General features: G+C 38.3%; 2 non-coding genes across 2 annotated transcripts; both read right to left on the bottom strand.

The window, feature by feature from the left end:
• Positions 1–2685: 2685 nt before the first annotated feature.
• On the bottom strand, positions 2686–2757 carry TRNAW-CCA. Its single transcript has one exon. It is a non-coding gene; the product is annotated as a tRNA-Trp (tRNA).
• A 7133-nt stretch (positions 2758–9890) lies between these two features.
• Positions 9891–9962, bottom strand: TRNAP-CGG. Its single transcript has one exon. It is a non-coding gene; the product is annotated as a tRNA-Pro (tRNA).
• Positions 9963–16632: the final 6670 nt, after the last annotated feature.

Here is a 16632-nt window from a genome sequence, read left to right as displayed (position 1 = left end):
ATTATTGAACTTGTTCTAATATATGAGTACCTGAGATGTTATTGTTATTTCTTTTTTGGTATTATTACATGTAACCCAAGTCCCAATGTCCATTGATATGGGAAGCATTTCCCCTCATTGGTAAAAATTAATGCCCTGTGCCTACATAAGGCATGGGGTAGAGTTGGTGAAAGCAGAAGAGAAAACACTCAGTCTTCAGGTTCCAATTCCTCTTCACCTTACCACTCCATGGAGAAGAAGCCAACATGTAAGACTTTGACTAGAACCTCATTCCCAGTTCATTACTATTGTTCAGTTGTGTACATGACTTTCATGAACTAGTAGATATCATCTACCATGATATCACACCAATACTGTCTTTAAGGTTTTCTTAGCAAAAATATTGGAGTGGTTTGCCATTTCCTTCTCCAGTGGATTAAGACAAACAGGAGTTAAGTGACTTCCTCAGGGTCACACTCCTAGCAAGGATTTGAGTTCAGATCTTCCTGTCTCTAGGTTTAGCATTCTATCTACTGAGCTACCTAGTTACTTCTCTTACACTAGAGACTTTGAGGAATTTCCCTTGGGGTGAGAGCTGAAATTCTTTTTCTGTTGATCTGAAATATTTCTCTCCAATGGGAGAATTCTGGATTGTCTGGTATATATAGATATAGATATATATAGTTTTATGCATACTTTCTGATCTCTGCTTTGGTATCAACTTGAATAAATTGATTTCTTTGTTATTTGCTATAGGTATTCATTGTAGAAATGCTAATTGGTGAGAAGGGGATCAAATCTTGGAAATAAAGCTTGCATTCCCCTTTCTCTGATAGAGAAGAAGTGATCAGGAACTGAAGCTTGAACTTAAAAAGGATTTCTCCTAGAATAATATTATTTAAGGGAGCAGAGAAATCTTCTAGCCCAGTATTATTCTCTCTGAAGAGAACAGTGTCAGCCTCTAGCCCCAACCTCTTGCTCCTCCTCATGCTGGGAATCCTAGTCTCCTTTGGAGAAGTGTGGGAGGAGAATTCTAGAGCTGTCTATTCTTTACCTTAGAGTGGGCCACTCATTGCCACATTGAGAGTCACATTACACAAATAATTGGTTATGTTTCAGATATAAGGCTGTCATTAATACAAGTGGCTTCTTTTGAGTAAAAGGAAGTATATCACTTGGGGCTGAGATCCTGATGTCATATGAGTGTAACCCTCTGCTAATGGCTCTTCTCTGGAAACCTTCCAGTGTGAGGGCAGATTGGAAAGAAAGAGCAAGCTAAGAGAATGAGGAATATTTGTACTCCTTATGTGAAAAATGTGAGGCCCACATTATGGTTGGCCACTCCTTATATCTGTTATACCTAATACCTATAGAAAAGTGGGTTGGAGCCAGATTGTGAAGGACTTTAAATGTGAAACATTGGAGCTAGTATCCCTAGTTGATCCTAAGGATAATAGGGAGCCAATGAAGTTTGTTGAAAAGGGAAGTGACATGGTGAGACCTGTGATTTTAAAATACACTATGGCAGTTATGTGGAGGATGGATTGGAGAGGGGAGACATACCTGGACACAAACCTATCTATTGAGTAGTCCAGATAATAAGGTCTTAAATTAGGGACCATGGACAGATGCCAAAAGCTTCAGGGAGATAGAATTGATTGGACTTGATAGTTGATTAACAATAGTAATAACTAACCTTTATTTAGTACTTACTGTGTACCAGGTACAATGTTAATGCTTTACAATGATTATATTACTTAATCGTGTAGGTGCTAATATTATCCCCATTTTACATTTGAGAAAACTGAAGCAAATGGAGGTTAAGTAATTTGCCCAAGATCAGAAAGTTAGTAAGTATCTGAGGTAGGTCTTCCTGACTCTAGGTCTAATGCTTTATCCACTGCACCATCCAACTGTTTCCAAGGTATATATGAGGTAAGAGTGAGTGAGGAATTGAAGGCAACTTTGAGTTTGGGGGAAGGATGATGGCATCCTGACCAAAAAAATAGGGAGGTTCAGGGGAAGGGGAAAGGGAAAATAATGAGTTTCCGACATGTTTAATTTGAGACCCCCACGGGACCAGCTAAGGGTAGAGGTTATGGCAGAATAAACAGATCTGGCAATCATCTGTTTAATGATACTAATTGAACCCATGGGAACTATTAAAGTCACAAAGGGAGAAGGAAAAGAAGTCAGAAAAGTAGGATGTGAGCCAAGGGAGAGCAAAGTCTGGCAAATGGGGGGATGATATCCAGGAAGATAGAGTGGTTAAACAATGATCAAAAGAAGTGGCTGTTTTATTGGTTGTATTTTGCTGAACTGTTTTGCTTTGTTACAAGAAAAGATTTAGGAGGGGTACATAGGACATATGGGGTGGAATATGGGGTGCGTTCAGAAGTGATTGTGATGCTTTGACAGTCATCTTACAATGTATTTTTTTAAAGTGATATTCAAGAAAGGAACTCTATGCATAGCATAATGTCTGGCAAGCAGTAGGGACTTAATAAATATCTATCTATTCAATCTCAAAAAGAGAAAGGGGAAAGAACTGGGATCAGTTGCAGCTTCCTATCTTCCATGCAGCAAACCTATTAGGCAGGAGGTTTAATTTCAAAGGGCTTAGAAGCCCTCCAAACATGTAACAAGGCATTACACCGGGAAGAGAGAAACCTAATTTGAGGAGAAAGGAAGTCTGGCCAAAAAGTTTGACCCCGACGTGATTTGAACACGCAACCTTCTGATCTGGAGTCAGACGCGCTACCGTTGCGCCACGAGGCCACGACAGCTTCCTTTCTCATTCAAGTATATGGAAAGAGTAAGCGTTCACGGGGCTAGGGGCGGAACTTCTCAAATCTTGCCTCATCTGATCTGGCCTCTTTATTTAATCGAAGTCCAGTTGGAATTGCTATAAAAGGGACCCACGCATGCATTAGCGCCTCTGAAACGAAAGCTCGACCCCTAGCGGAACTCTGTCCCTACTCTCCCAGCCCTGCGGATCTAGGCTGCTGCTCAGCCTCGGGAAAAATGTCGTGCACGCCTGTGCGCGCTAGTGTGTGCAGCGGCTGATTGCCATCCCCTCCTTTCCTGGTCCTCCAGGCCATTTTAAGGAACGGATCACAAATTCTAAACTCCCTATCCTCCCTCTAAAAACGTCGGCCGAGAACGACCAAAATATACTATTCTCAGTCGCTCCCAGTGGTTCCAGCACCTGACTTCAGGGAGGGGAGGGGAGGGGAGTGCCAGGAAAATAAAAAGAAGGAAAGAAACAGGGAAAGTTAGAAGTAGCGATTATTTCTGTAGAGAAAGCAAACTGGGGAGCTGGATGGCAGCAGGAAAAGGCTAGGCCGAGTCTGGGGGTGGGGGTGGGGGGGAAGTTCTTCAGTCACTCAGGCACCAAGTATTTACTAAAAGCCAAGTACTATATTATGTTCCAAATAAAAACCATTCCTTGCTCTCAAGGAGTTCACACAGTGAAAGAGACAACATACAGACAGTTACTTTGTAGCACAAATAAGATATAGACACTGTAAACTGAAGCTAACCATAGGATTTTCTTTGCAAGGATAATTAAATAGGTTTGCTATTTCTTTCTCCTCTGGATCCCTTTCTCATGCAATCAGAAGTTAAGTGATTTGCCAGGGTCACACAGCTAGGAAGCTTCTGAGGCTCTAGATTTGAACTCAGATCTTCCTGACTCCAGGCCCAGCACTCTATCTACTATGTCACCTAGCTACCCCTTTCTAAAAACAAAGAAAAGAACTAAGACAAAGTCAAACTTCTGAGGTTCGATGAAAGTAAATTCTAGAAAAGGGTGGCTCTACCCTCAGGAACGTCATCCAAGAGGGAGTAGCTTTACTATCTTAATTTTAAGCCTTTTCTTAATCTCCATTCTTCTTGACCTCTCTGCAGCCTTTGATGCTGCTGGTCATCCTCTTCTTTTTTTTTTTTTTAATTTAATTTTAATTTTTAAAATTTTTTTAGTTTATTTATTATTATGTGTTATAACAAATTTCCACACAAGTTTTTCTAAGTTATATGAGCCAACTTCTCTCACTCTCTCACCCTTCTCTTCTCTCTCCCAGTGCTGGCAAGCAATTCCATCTGGGTGCTCTTTCATCTAAGTAGGCATTCTCTTCAAAGAACAGAAAATACGGAACACAGAGACAAATGGCAGTGAGAAGCACAGATAAGCATTCCCCAACTGATATCAGTTGACTAACCTCTGCAATTGGTGCTGAGAACTGATTTCATTGGAGGAAAACTTTGATGCTGGTTGCTGATTAGAGAAAATAGAATCCTGGAGAAACGCTGCCTTTCTCTTTAGTGCCACCCAAAGCTTTTAAAAATGAACCTCTCCCTCCCTCCAGTCCCCTGCACCCTTCCCTCGCAGCACCACTGGAAGCCCTCTCCTCTGTGGCTCCAGAGAAAAAAATTCCTCAAAACCACAGAGCTGGTTTGAATAACTTTTCAGATCCCAGTTTAAGTGGGAACTTTTTGTTGTTGTTCATTCATACAATTTTTAATAATTCTTTTCAGACATTTTTCAATCTATGTTCTCTCCCTTCTGCCTCCCCATTCCTACTTCCCAAGAACACAGATAATATAACATAAGTCATACATGTGTTATACAATTAAGTGGAAACTTTTTCATTGAAAGTACATACTAAACTAAATCGAGAGATGCCCTAGAGACATGAATTTCTTTTGCTCTTGTGACTCACTGCTAGATTTCTGTAAATTTATGCCCACTCACCTCACCATAGTGTAATGGCTTCCCAGTTTATGTGGTGGGGGGTAGGGTTGTATGAGAGGTAGATGACTCAGGGAATTGAGAACCCGACCTAGAGATGGGAGGTCCTGGGTTCAAATTTGACCTCAGACATTTCCTAGCTATGTGACCATGGGCAAGTCACTTAACCCCCATTGCCTAGCTCTTATCACTCTTATCCACACCTTGGAACCAGGGTTTCAAATAAAAAAGTTAGTGGTGGGGTGGAGTGGGGGTAGCTAGGTGTCTCAGTGGATAGAGAGCCAGTTCAGGGATATCCTGGGTTCAAATATGACCTCATACACTTTCTAGCTATGTGACCTGGGATTTCTAAGACAGAGGGTAATAGATTTTAAAAAAAAAGTTGCTGGAGTTACCTTGGTTGACTTGATTAAATGAGAAGGATACCATTGGGAAATTTAGGATTCATAGTGTAACGACTAATAGATATGTCTTCTCCTCTTTCCCTTGTATAATGTTGTACCCTAAGAGTCATAGCTGAATGACCATTCTCCCCACCTATGGAACTGTTCCAGTCTGCCACTGTGAATAGAGGTGGGGTAATCAAACCATCCCCACTCCAGGAAGAGAGACTGGAGAGACTTGGAGATTGGGGTCATGCTGTGTGTACTCACCATATTACATACAAAACAGCAACAGGGTTATCTCTGTCTGTACAATAATAATCCATTATGTCCTCTCATAAATCCTTCTAGAGCACCTAATATGATGTGGTAGGCCTTCCTATAATTCCATTTACTTTTCCTGGGTACCAGCATAATTAAACATGACTGGCCTCAGCTTCTTTTTCAACTATATATTTTCTTTGTTTCTCTTTTTGCTAGTCAGGTTCAAGATTTCAAGAAGCAGAGACTCCCACTCTAAATCTGTGATACTGTGATCTTGCTAGAGGGCTAGACTATACAAACCACTTCCTCCCAACACAGGGAATGTCTGAACCTGAGAGGACAAAAGGGGGTCACAGCAAACCAGAATTGGGAGAAACCTCAGAGATTATCTAATCCCCATCCCATCATTTTCTCTAACTACAAATCAGGTAAATTATTTTAAATTGTATATTCAAAAAGTACTTCCTTCCCTTCTTTGTAGAAGTAGGAGAATGTGGGTATGGGACATGAATATATTGCCAGATTCTATTAATGTAGCCATAATTTTTTTTAACTGCTTTTCTCCCTCCTTTTGTATTCTTTGTTAGAATGAATGACTGGGATTTGGAACATATTTGGAAATGTAATGTAAAAAAAAAAAAAAGGTAATTCTTTTTTTTTACATTGAAAAGTGCTCACACTAACTCCAAATTCAAAATCAGAATATGGAAATTATTTTTATAAGTTAGATTAGAGGAGAGGGAGGAAAAGAATAAGCATTTCTAAGGAGCTTCAAGTGGCAGGCACTTTACAAATATCATCTGGCTTGATTCTCACAACAGCCTTGTGAGGTTGGTGCTGGAAGGTGGTAGCTCAAGCCAGGACAGTTACTCAGGTCTAAAACTGGAACAAAATGAAACACTCATATGTCATTTGACAGTACCAAAAAAGAAATACTCAAGAAAAAGATACTCAGCAAAAATATAGGCTTTATTTGACTTCTTGCCTCTTGGATTGCCCACAATGGGGAAGCAGCTGGAACTTCCTCTAGCTTTGGGGGTGGGGCGGGGTGGAGGGAAGTTATGCCAATCACTGGAGCTTTTAGTCTCCTGAGCCAATTATTTTTTTATAAAGAGATTTTTATTCATTTGTTTTTGCCTAGATTTCATCCTTTATCCCTTCCTCCTCCCTCTCAGAGAGTCAACCCTCATTAAAAAACAAAAAAAGATTTTTTTTAAACGGGAGAAAAAAATTCAGCAAAACCAATGAACTCATCAAAAAATCTGGCATATACTATGTTTCACACCCAGTGACCCCCAAAAGGAGTAATAAAGGCATCTTCCTCCTCTCTTCTTTGGGACTAAGTTTGTTTTTTTATGATTTAACAATATTCAGTTTATTTTTTAAAATTCATTTTAATTGATAGCTTTTGGTTTTTTTTACTTCATCAAAAATTTCCTCAGTATCTCACCTCCCATCTCTGAGAGACATCCCACATAATAATAATAATATTTTAAAAGAAAAAATAGAAAAGGAGAAAAAAAACTACCAAAATTTACCAATAAATAAAAAAAAGTTTTAAAATATATGTTAATGCCCTGGGCACATCCGAATAAATTAGAATAACTTTCAAGGCCTCTATTTGTCATGAGACTGTGATCTGGCCTTGGGACTGTGTCACCAGACTGGCTAGAAATCTCTGAAAAAAAACATGATTAACATGCTGGGTGCCCAGAAAGGGTGGAAAAGGAAGTCAATTTCCAGATGAGATTGGCAGTAGTTAGATAACAGAGTGCAAGGATTATGAAATAATATCCTTTTGACTCCTGAATTGCAGAAATACTAAGATCTGAACAAGAATTTTCCATGAATCTTAAGAGATCCCTTCCTGCCCCAGAACTCCATGAAGCAAAGGACATAACTCAAAATGTTTTTAAAACAAGAGTTCAGAGATATTCCAATTGCTGGAGGGATTAGATTTGAATCTTTCTAGAGTTTTACAAGAGGTCATACACATTTGTATATGAGGAACAAAGAATGGTTATAGGTTGAATAATCATTACCTTTTTTTTACTTAATTAAATGTTTTGCTATTAGATTTGTGATGAAAATACTTCACTGGCGAGAGGGATGTATTTGCATATTAACTCCCCCATTAGACTGTATGGGTAAGTGCTGTCTTTTGCCTTTTTATTTAAATATCCCTGGTACCCAGCACAGTGCCTGGCACACAGGAGGCACTTAATAAATATTAATTAATTGATTGACTTGTAATTATTACTTGAAATACTTTATACTGAATTGAGGGAAAATAGCAATGGTTTTGAAAGCCAAAACATGGGAGGGTAGAAGAGAGAAAAAGAAAGGGAGGGGATGTTAAAAGATATAAAATTTCTTAAAGTTATACTATTTTTAACTCTGAGCACTAGATCTGACAGGCCCTTGGCCCTTCCCTGTTTTCTCACCACCCACAGTGTCTCTGAACAGTTTTTCTTTCAACTTCTAAATCTCTGGAAATGTAATCCTTCTTACTTGATCTTCTTTACCTTACTGCTAAAGCAAAAATGGTCAAATTTTCAAGAGTTTAGAAAACAAGTTGTTGACATTTGTTGTTCTGTGTTATAAAGGAAAGCAAGGGACACACAGAAGCACTGTCCTAAAAAAAAAAACAAAAACAAAAACAAAAAAACTTCCCTGTGAATTCCACTAATCTGAGATTTATTATTTTTTTTCACTCAAATGAAAGGTGTGGATTATGTTAATCAAAACATTTCCTCCTGGCATCTAACTAAAATTAGGTACTTTACATAAGCTCAGGCTAATGATTGGAATGTTTTTGAGACAACTTGTATGAACTGATGCAGTGATGGAAGTAAAACCAGAAACGCAATTTATACAGTAGTAGAATTATTATAAAAATCAGCTTAAAAAGACATAGTAATTCTAGTCAGCACAACGGATTTCCAAAGAACTCACAATGTTTTAAAAATGCTATCCATTTCTGGATAGAGAATTGATGGACTCACAATATAGACTGAAATATATTTTCTTCTATTTTTTCCCCTTTATTTAGAGCACAGCTAATGTGGAAATTTGTTTTGCATGACTATATTTGCATGACCATATTTGTAATTATTTTTCTTACCTTCTCAATAGGTGAAGGAGAGGGTTGAGAGGAGAGAATTAGGTACTGAAAAGAAAATGGAATAAGAATGAATTTTTTTAAAGTTTGTTGGGTAAGGAGGGGTGGGGCAAAACAGAGTGCAGTGTTGCATGTGGATGGTGTGGGGTAAAGGACAGTCAGTTACTGGACACTTGTGGTGAAAGGGGTTGGGGAAGAATGCCTGAAATTGTTCCCTGCCTAACACTGAAAACCATGTTACCTTTGATGCAAGCACTATGAACTGAAAATGACTGTATGGACAGAAATTAATAATAGCTGATTAACAATAGTCTGCATGAATAGAGATTCATAATAGCACTTATATGCCTTAAAGTTTACAAAGAGCTTTACAACTCTGAGAAATTACCCATCTTACACAGGATGAAACCAAGGCAGTCAGAGGTTAAGTAATTTGCCCAGGGCCCCACAGTTAGTAAGAAGCAAAGGCACAAACTAAGTTTTCTTGACTCCAAGTCAGCACTCAATTATGCCACCTAACTTCCTATCTGAGAAAGCATTATAAAATAGTGGTGGCACAGTGGACAGAGTACCTAGTCTGAAATCAGGAAAACCTCATTTTCCTAAATTCAAATATATCCTAAGCCACTTCCTATCTGTATGGTCCTAGGTAAGTCACTTTAATACCAATTTCATAGCCATTACTGCTCCTATGCCTTGGAATCAATACTTAGTATTGATTCTAAGACAGAAGGTAGTAGTTTTAAAAACAATAAAAATAAACACCAGAAACAAAGAATATGTAAGGGTGAGGGCAGTGAGATCTTGAACTGTCTGGATTAATCTTCCTAAAATATTGATTTTATATATTATCCTTTTGGTTTAAAAATGTCCAATTGTGGGGGCAGAGGTAGATTGAGACTCAGAAACAAAGTCTTGGGTTCAAATTTGATCTAAGACACTTCCTACCTATGTGACCCTAGCATTTAACCCCCATTTCCTAGCCTTTACTTTTTGTTTTTTGTTTTTTAATGTCCAATTGGTTCTACTACCAGAGAATAAGTAAAGCACAATAGCCTAAGTCTGACATTTAGGACTTAATCACAATCTGACTTCATGTAACTTATCCAAACTTATCTTTTACTATTCCACCTCTAGAATTCTCTGCCCCCTCACTATCCTTGGAGAAGTCACTTAGGTTTCTACCTCCCTGACTTTGCTAATGCTAAAAGCTTCCCATCCCTACCCAAATTTCTTTATATACATATATTTCTATTCATTCTTGAGGGGCCACTAAACTCAAGTGCGTCCTTAGGGAGTGTCGTTTCCCTCCCCACTCTTTTCTTTAGTGTTCACGGTAAACAAGACTTTTTCAGGTTCTCTGAAATCTATTAAAAAGTAAAAACCCAAAAGCGGGCTCGTCCGGGATTTGAACCCGGGACCTCTCGCACCCGAAGCGAGAATCATACCCCTAGACCAACGAGCCGACAAAATAAAGGGCCCTAAGAGAAACTTCTGAGGCTGTGTATGGTATGCACGCTTGGGCTGAGGAAATGAGCTTCTGAGGCTTTTGGATAGTCAACGTTTCAGAGACAGGGAATTCTAAGTGAGGACGCCCGAGCTCTTAAACTCCGATTCTAGATTACAGCTCCTCCCAGGAAATAGCGTTAAGGGAAGTTGGAAGGAGGGGAAGGGTCCTCAACTCCTCCTCTCTTTCCCCTCAATTTAACGCTTTCTCTTTCCTCCTGGATTGTCCCCCTAAACTCTGATCTCCCCGGTGCACACCTCTTTCCCTAATCAGCGTCCTGAGACGTCCTAGCTAGTCCCGGGACACTGTACAAGCAGCCTTCCTTAGCCTGGGATCCCAGAATCAAAGTCCCCTTTCTGGAACCCCAGCCACCTCTGTCCTTCCATTCGAGCCCTTTGCCCTGATCCCAACCTGGGGACGACCGTCTACTTCTCCCGAGAAGAGTCTAACAAAAAAGACCCTTTTCCTCAGGAGGAATTGACGAAGAGTGCAGAGACCGAGAGGAAGACCGTGAGGCCCTACAAGACCTATCCCAAAGGAGGGCTGCTCTTATTCCAGCACATGTTGCGGTGCCAGGGACTCATGCAAAAATGATTGAAGGCAAACCTCATGGGACTGACGGTCTGTTTGGGGAAGAAGAGATGCATATAGATGCATAAAGGTTATAACGGTAGTACAAGCAACTGTATATACACACACCTGCGCACATAAGTACACGTGTTTATGTAGGAATATACTTGGATGTGTACGTATATATAAAATGTATTTATCGATATAGGAGTTAGGGAAGGTGAGGGATGACATTTGAGCTGAGAACTGGTAGAATTTTGACAGGCAAAAACAGGGATGGGAAGGACATTTCATTCTGTTGAATACCTATCTCCCCATCATTTGCCCATACCCACAGATCTTTCTGGTCTTGGCCTAGCTTTCACATTCCAGATGGAGAAAGGTATGGTAAGAGATCCTGGGGGAACAGGAACCTTTTTGGACTTGCCTCATCCTCACTGTCTTTCCACTAGGAGGAAGAGGAAAACTATTCCTTCCACTTTGGTAAGGAAACTTCACTCAGTTGTCACTAATATCTCTCCAAGACATCCTCAGCCTAAACTCGCTGGCTTCCCATCAAATTACAAATTCATATTCTCCTTCTGTCCTTTTTCTGGTTTTTTGCCCTTGTGTTTGTTCAGCATAACACTTCTCTAGCACCTTGCCAACAATCTTCCATCTTCTCAACATTCCTCTACATTTTTTTTTTTTTTGCCATCAGAATTTAAGTGAGGAGGAATGTAAAATTTATGAGAACAATGGCAAGTTGTAAAAAAGATGGAAGGAGACTAGGGAGAGAAGTGAAATATAGTTGGGGCCTTATTGAAAGAGAAGACCAGGAAAGGCAGTCATTAATCAAGAAGGGAGCCCCTAGGGTAAAAATTCCAGAGATTAAAGGGTGGAGAGTAGGGGTGTAGTAGTGCCTGGGCATCTAGGCTCAAATGCTTCTAGCTGTGTGATTATGGGCAAGTGATTTTTTAAATCTCAGAATCTCTGTTTCTTCATCTGTAAACTGGGAAAAATATTTTGCTGAGAAGGAGTATGGTGTAGTAAATAAAGAGTCAACCCTGGAGTCAGAAGAATCTGGTTTTAAATCCCGCCTCTGATTAATACTAATTATTTGAACAGCAACAAGTCTTTACCTAGTATCTCTATATGAGAGTTGTACAACTTCTTCTTTAGAAATGTTTCCAATACCCTATGGAATTGAGAGGGAAGAATGTCTTTTACAAAATTTTACAATTCAAGCCCCAACTCCCATCCCTCATCTCTGTGAGAATAAGTCATAATGAAAATTCATTTTTAGAGCACAAGTAAGGCAACTCCAAGCTTCCTTTTACTTGACTGGAATGCCAACTGAGTATACTTGGGGAGGGAGGAGGAAGGAATCTATATATTTCAACTATATATTTTAACCAAAGCACTAAGTGCAATTAGGTAGAGCACTGGATAAAGTGTTAGCCTTTGAGTCAGGAAGATCTGAGGTCAAATGTGGCCTCAGATACTTAGCAGCTATGTAACCCTGGGCAGTTCACTTAATCCCTGTTCAGTTTCTCCATCCATAAAATGGTGATAGTAATAGCACTACATTCCAGTGTTGTTGTGAGCACCAAATGAGATAATAATTATAATAGTAGTGCCTGGAATATACTAAATGCTATATAAATCTTGGGCTATTATTATTGTTAGACTAGTCCCACACACAGTGAATTTTGAGTCTTACACTCTGAGTAACTGGGTTCACATCCTATTTTCTCCAGTAGCTATTCAAGTCACTTAACCTTTCTAAGCCTCAGTTTCCCTATCTGCAAAATGGAGATAATAATAGTTCCTACCTAATAAGGTTGTTGTAAAGGTCATATGAGATAATATGTAATTCTTGCTTCAAATGTCTGTATATCCAGAGGCTACAGAGAGTGTTATTGTAGCTGTAAGAGATACAATGTTGGGAGAAAACTATTTCAACTATTTGAAAAAGGTTGAAAAATGGCTTAATGTATTGCACTTCTGTATGGAGTCAAAGAGAAGGTATATGTTTTCCCTCAGATCCCTGAAGAACTATGACGAATTTGTACTTTTCATATAGTGTCAGGGAGAAAGTATTTGCTTATCTGTGATCCATGAGACCCATGAGGATACATAAAGAATTTGTGCCACATATTTGCTACAAGGGTTTTGTCTTTTTTTTTTTTAATTGAAGTGGAAGGTGTGAGAGGAAGCTACAGTTATCATTATTTCTTATAAAAATATGCTCATTGAATCATTTTTAAGTGCACAGAAGCAGAATCAGATAAACAAAAAGACTTAGAAAGTTACAGGTTGAAATTGATGTGTACTTTAAAAGAAAAGCAAACTGTATGTAGTAGAGATTCAGTTTCTATGACATAAATAAAATTAAACGGGGGTGACAAAATTGTTGCTGCCTCACCAAAAAATAAAAGAAAACAAAAAGAAAATTTTAAAAAATGTTTGTTGTTGTTGTTTTTTTAACAAACATTGTTGTGTTATTTCATAAGGAAAAACTTCATGAGTAAGGAGCTAGAGATGGGGCACACTATTCTGCTTCTGTGGTGCTCAGTCCTATCTGTGGAGGAACCAGACAGCTGAACTTCTGAGAGAAATCTAATCAATGGAGTCTGGTTCCTTGAGGAGATAGAGTTGTGGGGTAGACAGAGGCTTCATCTCTAAAAACAGAGATCCCCACTTTCTTGACATTCTGCTAGCAACAGAGAAGTCCCATAATATCTAGATTCTCTTCTTTCCTTTCTCTTTTCTTTAAGACTGTCTTCTAATCTTGCTCAGGCTGAAAGTGCAATAGCCACTTATTACTCAGTCTTTCTCCTCTGGTTACCTTTTTCCTCCTAGGGGCTCACCATATTCATGCCTATCAATGCAGATGATCAATTAGCTTTAGCCCTCTGAACTCAGAACTCCCAAAATCAAGCAATCCACCAACATAAGTCTTCACAGAATTAAGAATGACAATTGTTTTCTACCATACCAAACTTCATCATCATCATTTTTTTGTAGTTCTTTCTTCTTGGAAAAGAAAAAGAAAAGGGGGGAAACCTTGCAATAAAATTCATTTTGGTAAAGATTGTTTGTTGAAGTGGGATTTGAAATTCTAGCTATGCAATGGAAAACTAGGCCCTTTCTTTTTACTTATACAGACTCACCCTTGAAGTCTTGAGCTTCCTTCTCTTTTCAATGACCAGACTGCAGGGGTTGCTTTAGCCAAAAACAGTCTGTGCTACCACCAGCTAATCTACAAAACTGAGATATTGCTTGCCTTTTCCATGTACTGGGTGCCAGGGCAGTAGGTGCTTTGGTCCTTGAAGAGGCCTCCTAACTTCTCACTGCTGACATCCTTAACATGACTTCTCATATATCTATATATAAAAAAGCCATTTTATTCACTGGAACTTTGAGTTCCATTTCTCTGAAAAAAGAAGACTCCATCAGTTGCAGTTCACAATAAACTGAATAATTTACCTTCTAATCAGATTTGTGGTTACTGTGCTATCTATAATATCTGTAACATCTACCCTTTTGCCCAATTCTGCCTTTGGGGATCATAGAAGTATAGATTTAGAAGTGGAAAAGGATCTTTGAAGTCTTTCAGTTCATTACCTTCATTTTACAAATTAGTAAAATAAGACAGTTAAATTGCTCTTTCACTTGATAGTTCATCCATGTGACACTGTCATTTTCTTTATCTCCTGATTGTGATGCTCGCCAGCTATTTACAGACTCCATCCTGCACTTCACATTTGTGTTTAAGTTCTGTCTCTCCCTTCACCAAAGCAGTTCCATGAAGGCAGGAGAATTTGTTCTCCTTCTTCTGGATCCATTACCCTCTCTTCTGCCTTTCTAGTGCCTAAAACTGTTGTAAGAAAGGGATTCTTCTCTTAGTGTTTGAGGACATTGTTTGTATCTGTTATTGTTTGTAGAAAGTAATTTTGTTGTCATAAATCAGTGGCATCAAGATTATGCAAAATCATTCCCTTGTTGGTACAACCTAGGACATAGGTGTTTCATATTTCATTATTTTATCTTTGGAGCTTAAAGGGGCCTTGAAGTCCAACCCTTTCATTTTACAGTTGAGGAAATTAAAAGTACTGAGATATTATAACATTGTAGGGATTGTAACAAGCTCATGAAACTGCTAGATTAGGATTCAACTAAAATCCTTCTGGCTCTGTGTCCAGTATTCTACACAAAACTGTGAATGGCCCAGATCACATAGGCAGGAAGAGAATCCAGCATATTTCTCATTACCAATCCTCAGCTTCCCCCAATAGAATATAATGATAATAGCTTGTTATAAATAATAAATTAATTATAACAATTAAAGCTATATAGCACTTTAATAAATTGTTATTTATAAAGTGAACCATTTACTAAAAAAATCTACTTATATGGTACTTTAAAGTTTGCATATGTGTTATATATATAACATATACATCATATGTATATGCATTATACATAGAGATAATATCTATATCTCTTCCAAAGAGATCTTTTTAAAAGGGAAAATGACTTATTTGCACAAAAATTGAAGCACTTTTTGTGGTAGCAAAGAATTTGAAATTGAGGGATTGTCCATCAACTGGGGAATGTTTGGAGATGTTCTGGTATATGGTTGTGATAAAATATTATTGTGCTATAAGAAATTTGAAAAAGAATGATTTCAGAAAAATCTGAAAAGACTTACATGAACTAATGCAGAGTGAAGTGAGCAAAGCCAGAAGAACATTGTACACAGTGGCAGCAATATTTTTTGACAAAAAATTGTGAATGATATAGTTATTCTCAGCAATGCAGTAACCCAAGAAAATCCCAGAGACTCATGATGGAAAATGCCAGCTGCCCTCCAAGAAAAAGCAGATGAAATCTGAATGTAGACTGAAACATGCTATATTTCACTTTCTTTCTGCCTTTTTTTTTTTTTTTTAAGAATCACAATTGTGAGTCACCTAGCCAATGGAGTGATCCACAAAGGTTGTAAATGGGCTATAGCATATTACCAAAACAATTGTAAGAAATTGCAAAAAGATGTCATTAGAGATATCCAACCATAAAGAGAAGTGGGCTGGTTTTGTGGTGAGAGTTGGGGATAACTGGAGATCTTAGAGAAAGATGGGAGACTTACAAGAGGGCATAGACAAGATTCTCAGACAATGAGAAGGCATAGGTGAATAGGTTTCAATTTGTATCAGTGGAGCAAAGATCCATATCTGTGTCATAGTAGGTACCCCAAGAGTCTATTCAGTTTTTGTTCAATCTGTTGAATCCTATTCCTACTCTGAATTCCTACCTTAAAAAATTAAGCAGTTTCACTATGATAGCTAATATCACTAATAAATAATATAAATAAATAATTTTTAGATAGCCCTGTAAGATTTTCAGAGTTCTTTACTTATGTTATCTTATTTGATCCTCATAACAACCCTATGACATAGGTTCCATTTTATATCCTCATTCTATAGATGAAGAAACTAAACTTTAGCAAGGTTATTCGACTCATCCAAGATCATATAACTAGCTAGTCTGTGTCTGAAGCAGGTTTCACACTCAGGATTCCCTGACTCCTACTCAAGATTTCCTGACTCCTCCATTGCAGGTAGCATAGGTACAACCCAGTTGCTTATGACATGAAAATCCATTATAGTGAAAACAAGAACAGCATCCTTAGAGATAATGAGATGTAAGTAGTGCTTCTTAGATGCACTCAGGAATATTTGGGTCAATGCCAATATCTCTATTATTGGCTCATCTCTTTATCTAGTTTCTCTCTGGGTTCAATGGCTATTTACTATGTGCCAGAATATTCTCAGAAAACTGCTAAATTTGGAGAAATTCTCTAATTGACTTGCTCTAATATTGGAAAATAAGAGAATTCTTTTCTCCAAAGAGGTATCTTCTCCTCTCTCAATCTCAAACTGCAGACTTATAGAGAGACAAAATTATTGCTAATGACTATTTAACAGAAGGAACAAATAATATCAAAATGTAGATAAAAGTTTTTTTAAAAAGGTATAGAAGACTGTAATAGGGCTTGCAGTTAAGGTCACTTCTT

This window comes from Gracilinanus agilis, chromosome 4, assembly GCF_016433145.1.
Source record: "Gracilinanus agilis isolate LMUSP501 chromosome 4, AgileGrace, whole genome shotgun sequence".
Lineage (NCBI taxonomy): Eukaryota > Metazoa > Chordata > Mammalia > Didelphimorphia > Didelphidae > Gracilinanus > Gracilinanus agilis.
The sequence above is the reverse complement of the archived record's forward strand: the minus strand, read 5'-3'. Positions and strand labels throughout refer to the sequence as shown.